Raw genomic sequence first — 7,169 nt, forward strand, 5'->3', positions numbered from 1 at the left:
CCAGGGGATCCAGTCCATTTTTTTCTTTGAGGGTTCCAGACTGCCTATGAGCCTGCGTGCTTTATGTATCTCTGAAATCATTTGTATTTGCCTAAATGCCTCTCTCTCCCCCTCTATCCCACAGCCCTTTAAAAAGGCCTGCTCCATCCTGACTGGTTTTGCTCTGTGTATAGAGCATCGGCCTGCGGACTCAAGAGTCCCAGGGTCGATTCCTGTCAAGGGCATGTACCTTGGTTGCAGGCACATCCCCAGTGGGGGTATGCAGGAGGCAGTTGATCAATGTTTCTGACTCTCTATCCCTCTCCCTTCCTTTCTGTAAAAAAATGAATAAAATATATTTAAAAAATAAAATAAAAATAAAGAGGCCTGTCCTCTCAGCTCTGTAGCTGTTTATGCCAGTTTTCCCCGTGGGCCTTTCTGTGCAGCAAAGGGGGTGAGGGTGGGGAAACTGGGCTGGCGGGCCATAAGTCAACCTCGCGATGCCCCTCTTCATTGCTTATCACCCAAGGAGCGCCATCAGGGAAGATTTATTGGGCAATAGGAACCGAAGAGTATTTTGCTAGCGGTGACCCCGGTCACCTCCTCGAGGCCCTCCCTCCGTGGCTGCCTGTCTCCGGGGAGCCCCGGGCTGCAGTCTGCATCTGCAGAAGCCGCCCTGTGCGCTCACTGGGTGGCCCTGCTCCCTCAGGCCGGGTCTGCTCAACAGCTTGCCAGAGGCCTCCAGGGGAGACACGCTGGGGGCTGTTTGTCTGGCGAAGGAGGTGCTGACCTTCCCAGATCCGCTCTCTCGGCATTTGGGGCCCATTCTGCCCCCACTCCCTCCGGCTCTCTCGGCATTCCCCTACAACACTGAGCAGGCTGTCCTAAAGTGGTGCCCCCAAATGATGGTCTCCAGGGCAGGTGACTATCTGAGAAGGGGATACACATCCGTGGGTGAAGCACTCGGGCTAAGACACTGTGTGTCTCACAAATAAAAGGCTCCTCTTGCCAGTGTTTTGTGTCTGTGACGTGTCCATGGACATGCGAAGGCCTTTAAAAAACACCTGTTCGCCTCTCATCAGGCCCAGCAGGTGGCTGAGCGGTAAGTAGAAAAACTGACGGTCAGGTCAAGCATGACATTGCTCCTTCCCAGAAACCCATGGACAGAGTGACCCCAGCTAGAGGGGTGGGGTGGGGGGACGGAGGAGGCCAGCCTAACCAGGTGGTCTAAGGGACAGGGCTGGGGGTGGGGACCGGGCATCACATGGCTGAGTTCTGTTCAAGGCCCCGGGAAACTAGGCCCAGCACATTTCTGACAGCCGCCTCCCTCCCTCACACAGGGGCAGAAGCCACTGCTTTCATCTGAGTTCTGAGCAGGACAGAGAGTGTGGAAAGGGTGGCGGAAGATGAAAAATCCAAGAACAGGAAGGAGGTCTGGTGAGCTACCTTGTCTTGCAGACACTTTCCCATCTCTCCAGTGAGGGTTCAGCACCAGGGGGAGGTGGGCTCATGTAAAGGCCAACCGTTTTAGAGAAAGACTTAGCATTTCAGGGGCTGCATGAAGTAGGTCTTTCTAAACTACTGAGTCTCAGCCATCCAGAGTGGCTTGGCAACAAACTCATAGTCACTGCCGTGGTCTGTTTGGCTCAGTGGACAGAGCATCAGCCTGCAGACTGAAGGGTCCCAGGTTCGATTCTGGTCAAGGGCATGTTGTGGGCACATCCCCAGTAGGGGGCGTGTAAGAGGCAGCTGATCAATGCTTCTCTCTCATCGATGTTTCTAACTCTCAATCCTTCTCCCTTCCTCTCTGTAAAAAAAAAAATCAATAAAATATATTTTAAAAAATCACAGTCACTAAATTTTACCCAGCACTTAACATTCTTCTATTGACTCAGTCCTCACAAGGACCCTCTGAATAGATAACAATTGTCCCACACTTTACAGAAAAGGAAACTGAGACACAGACAAGTTGCCTGACTTTGCTTCACCCACTCAGCTAAGAAGTGACCAAGCCAGGATGGGCACCAAGTGGGCTGGCCCAGATTTGGCTCGATCATCCAATGTTTTTTGTTGGCCAGAGTCCCCACAGAGGGGGCAACACTACATCCTCAAGACACGAGCAGGAATTGTGCCTGGAGTCAGCAGGTGACATGCATTGGGATGAGAAGCGCATGTTTTGGGGGGGGGGGGGGCGGTGTGGGTATGCTGTGGGTTCTTAAGGAGCTCAGTCCGACTGGGAAACAAGATGCACATGGAAAGGCAGCCTTCACTTCTCATAGCTTCTGAGATGACCTATCAGAACTCGGAAACCACCGATTACACAGCATAAGAATACATTTGTAGGTGGAATATAAAAGTGGAGAAACACCTGGCTGCATTTGATTCCTAGTCAGAGCACATGCCCAGGTTGCAGGCTGGATCCCCAGGAGGGGGCGTGCAGGAGGCAGCCGATCAATGATTCTCTCATCATTGAGTTTCTCTCTCTCCTTCTCCCTCTTCCTTCCTCTCTGAAATCAATAAAAATATACTTTTAAAAAATGATCAAATGTAGAGAAATGACATACAGTATCTTGGGGAGTGGTTACCTCTGGGGATGGAGTGAGGAGGGAGGGACTGAGGTGGGGCTTTATTTGTATCTGCTTTGTTTTATGTCTTTAGGGAAATACCTTTAGCAGATAACAAATAGTCACAACAAATAGACATTTCTTAAACCTTGTTAGTCACGGAGATATCCAGTAGAAGCCCTGGTCCTGGCCTGTGAGGAGTTCATACAGTAGTTGAGGAGACAGGCATCTCCAGGGGGAAAAAAGTAAACTTGCAGGGGGTCGTCAGCCCTAGGTGTCAAATCATAGTGGACAGCAAGTGCTGTAGGGATTCCCAGCTGTAAAACCAGAGGGGTGGCCTGGATTATACTGTTATTGTTATGTTATTATCCTATATAATAAAAGCCTAAAATGCAAATTGTCCCCTCAGATGGTTGTTCTACCAGGAGTTCAACTTCTTGCTATGACATGTGCTGGCCACCAGGGGGCAGCGTAGAACATGGTGGGCATCAGCCACGTGCTGTGACCTCTTGCTGGGGATGGGGGTGACTGAAACGGAGGGTCAGTGAGAATGTGGGTTGTTCACTGAGCTCACTCTCATCCCCCCGCCCCCTGCTACCCTTCCTCGTCACACCAGGGCTCACATTCTGGGGAAGCACTTGCACTCAGGTGCCAGGAGCCCACGAGGAGCCTGACCCCCCACCTGCACGGCCTCTTCTAGGTGAGCCGGGCCACAGCCACCAGGAACATAGGGACTGGTCGGGCTCCCACAGTAGGTCTGCACAGGAGTCAGTAGGCCAGGACAGCCTGGAGAGAGCATACTGCCCACCCGGCTTCTGTGTGGCACTGAATATGGCTGGACACCTCAGGCCAGGGCATAGCATGAAGCCCATGTGATGCCCCAGCCTGAGGTGTCCAGCTGTATTCAACGCACCTCTGAGTGGAGACTTGGGTGCAGTGACTCAGGTGGAGCGGGGCACACAGGGGCCGGTGCTGCCCTGGGCCCAGAGGTCAGCTGAGACCTGCCCTTCCACACCAGACACTTGTGCTTCAATCGCCGGCCAGGCCTAGGGACCTCACCGGTGCATGAATTTCAGGCACTGGGCCTCTGTTAACATACACTTACATATTGGTATGTTAGCAGCAGGACCCTGTGTGATAAAATTCTACCTGACACCAAATCCATGACAGGAACACAAATCTGCAGCTGTGGAGCAGAGGCAAGGATGACGCCTCCATCTCCCTGGGTGGACGGTGCAAGGAGCTAGGGACCCTCCCCTGCACACATCCACCATTCGCTTACTAGGACTTGTCGCACTGTTGTCCTGCAAACCCTCATTGAGTTTCAGAACTTGTTTTTGAAGACTGCTAGATAAGGGGCCTTTTCAACTCACTTTTAAAGACTTGACAGATTCAGGATGGAAGGCTTCATGGAGGACGTGGTCCTTTAAAGGGGCCTAGATCAATGGGGCAGGGGCCACGGGAGAAAGGGTTGGGGTAGGTGGAGAGGAAGAGGAAGGGAAGCAGCCTCCACAGCCACACTGAGTTTATACACAGCAGGCTTGGAGGCTTGGAGGGTTTCGAGCAGGAAGAAGTGACAGCGTCAAATCTGGGCTGTGGAAAGACCGGGCTGGTGGAAAGGATGGCAGACTACATAGAAGGGATCAGGATCCTAGTGCCAAGGCTGACCCGGGACTGCCAGAGTGAGGCAAGGAGGGGAGCCCTCTCTGTGCAAGAGACAGTGCAAAGGAAAAGCTGGTGTGGGGGCTACAGAGTGGGCTTTGGGCTCCAAGAGGTCAAGTTTCAAGGTGCCACGTTTAAGGTGAAGGTGCATGTTCTTAGCCTCCCTTGGCCTGAGTTACCTCCTCTGATAAGAGGGAGTGATGACAGCTGGTCACGGCCATTGTGTATATCTATGGTCGGCAAACTGTGGCTTGCGAGCCACATGCGGCTCTTTGGCTCCTTGAGTGAGGCTCTTCCACAAAATACCATGGCCTGGGGGAGTCTATTTTGAAGAAGTGGAGTTTGGAGAAGTTTAAGTTAAAATTTTTTGGCTCTCAAAAGAAATTTCAGTTGTTGTACTGTTGATATTTGGCTCTGTTGACTAATGAGTTTGCAGACCACGGGTGTGTATGAAGTGCTTAGGTCAGTGTCCAGAGCAAGGAGAGCCTCAGCCAACGTTTTCCCTGATGCTCCAGGAGGTGGCCATGTTACTGTCCCTTCCAGGATGGAGGGGGAGCCAGCAGGCCAGGCCTTTTGCCAAACGTTGGGAACAGTTCCACCATCTGGCCTTGAAGCCCAGAGTGCTTGAGGAGCAAGGAACGTGTGTGAAGCCAGTTTCCACCTGGGTAGCATCATCGGATGGGTTCTGGCTATACCACCTCTGGATACACAGTGGCCTGCAGGTTGGGATTCTGCTCCTTCCCTCTGGGGACTGAGTTGAGGGGAAAGAGAAGCAGGCATCCCAGGAGCAGAGCCTTCTGGGACTAGGGTGAGTCCTGGGGTGAGTATTCCCCACCTATCACTGTGCACAGAGGGGTGGTCAGGTCAAAACAAAGGCCAGGGCCATTGGCAGAGGACAGCTGCAGGCATAGATGAGGGGGCTGGAGTTGGCAGGAGAATGCTTTTCTTCCTTCCGGGTGTTAGCACAAGAGCCTGGGCAGAGGTGTAAGGGAAAGCAGAGTGGCCGGTTGATTCACTAGCAATTTTGCTTTTCAGCCCTTCACGGTTGGTATTCTACACCGTTATTGTTCAGATAGACAAGTTCAAAGCAGGACAGAGGATTTGTAAACAGGGTCCATGGGCTTATATTAACACTCTAATTTATAAGCTGTGTGACTTCAGATACGTCCCTCACTTTCCCTCCTTTCTTCTGTGTGAAGACAATGGCTTCCCATGAGGCAATTAAATGAGACAGCATTTATGGAGGATGTGGTGCATTGGAAAGCGCCCTTTGCATCATTAGCCACCAGCATCACTAGTGCTACCATTAGTATTTGTCACATAGAAGCCATGGCCAACTCCCTGGGTCTAGGGAGGTCTTTATGTATTGATTCAGTCTCCTTCTGTCCACTCCCAGCTGTCACTATCCAAACAGGAAGGCAAAGGACTTCACCTGGAAAAGAACTCTGAAACAATGCTCCAAGCCTCTAGCAAAGGCTTTGGGGTCAGGGGAGTCCCAAAGAATCTGGAGAACCCCCCTTTTCCCCATAGCGGGAAATTGATGGCAATGGTGCCCACTGGTTGGCAGTTTAAATTCTGCAAGAAATGACTGTGGGTTACAACCTTGGTGCCATTATCTCTGACACAAATGTTCCGGGGTTACGGGCAATATAGGCAATGTGCTTAAAGGACTGATTCTGTGTACAGATGGGTAGCAGGCCCCATGGGAATCTCTGTGATGCCATACTCTCAAACATCTGAAGGTACTCTAAGGTTGGATGGAAATATTAGGATCAAGACAGCACATCAGTCAGAGAGCACCTATTGGATGCTCAATCATGAACAAATGTAGCTGTATGTTTAGGTGGTTAAACAGCGATCTGTATAGTGTGTTTGGAATGGCAATCCTATATAATAAAAGGCTAATATGCAAATCGACCAAATTGCAAAATGACTGGTTGCTATGATGTGCACTTACCACCAGGGGGCAGATGCTCAACACAGCAGCTGCCCCCTGGTGGTCAGTGTACTCCCACAGGGGGAGGGCCACTCAGCCAGAAGCCCTGAGCTGGGTTCACAGCTGGTTGCAGCAGAGGTGGCGGAAGCCTCTCCCACCTCTGTGGCAGCACTAGGGATGTCTGGCTGATGAAGCCCACTCCCTGAGAGGGTTCCCAGACTGCGAGATGGTGCAGGCTGGGCTGAGCAACCTCCCCACCCCAAGTGCATGAATTTCATGTGTGGGGCATCTAGTCCTACATAATAAAGAGCTAATATGCTAATTAGACTGAACAGCCGAATGACCTTTCAGATGTCCTTCTGTAAGACCTTCCGGATGAAGCCAGGGCTGCTTGGGCTGGCTGAGGCTTGCATGAATGTCATGCATTGGGCCTCTAGTAGACTATAATGGAAAGTCAATGAAATTTGGAGGTTCAATGCCTATCTCTGTTTTTAGTGGTGGGATTTTGGATTAATTTCTTTTTTAAAAAAAAACCAAAAAAACTTATTCTTGTAAGTATTACAGATGTCCCTGTTTTTTTTCCTATTGACCCCCCTCCTTCCTACTCCCACTCCCTCCCTAAGCCTTCACCACACTATTGTTTGGGACAATGGGTTGTGCATATAAGTCCTTTGGTTAACCTTCTGAGTCTCACCCCCTTTCCCTCTGTAATCCATCAGCCTGTTGCATGCTTTCATGGATCTATTTTGTTTGTCAGTTTCTTTTGTTCGTTAGATTCCACATATAAGTGAGATCATGCTATATTTGTCTTTCTCTGACTAGCTTATTTCACTTAGCATAATATGCTCCAGGTCCCTCCATGTTGTTTCAAAGGGTAAGTGATCCATCTTTTTATAGATACACTGGTGACCTGGTGCACAGATTCGTGCATATTGAAAGGAGATTGATTAGAAGGTGGCCAGTGGGACAGGCCTGGGTGACATGGGCGAGACACACCCTGGAGCCAATCTTCCAAGGTCCCTCCCCAG

The sequence above is a fragment of the Pipistrellus hanaki genome (assembly GCF_964339955.1).
Source record: "Pipistrellus hanaki genome assembly, chromosome: 5".
NCBI classification, from domain to species: Eukaryota; Metazoa; Chordata; class Mammalia; order Chiroptera; family Vespertilionidae; genus Pipistrellus; species Pipistrellus hanaki.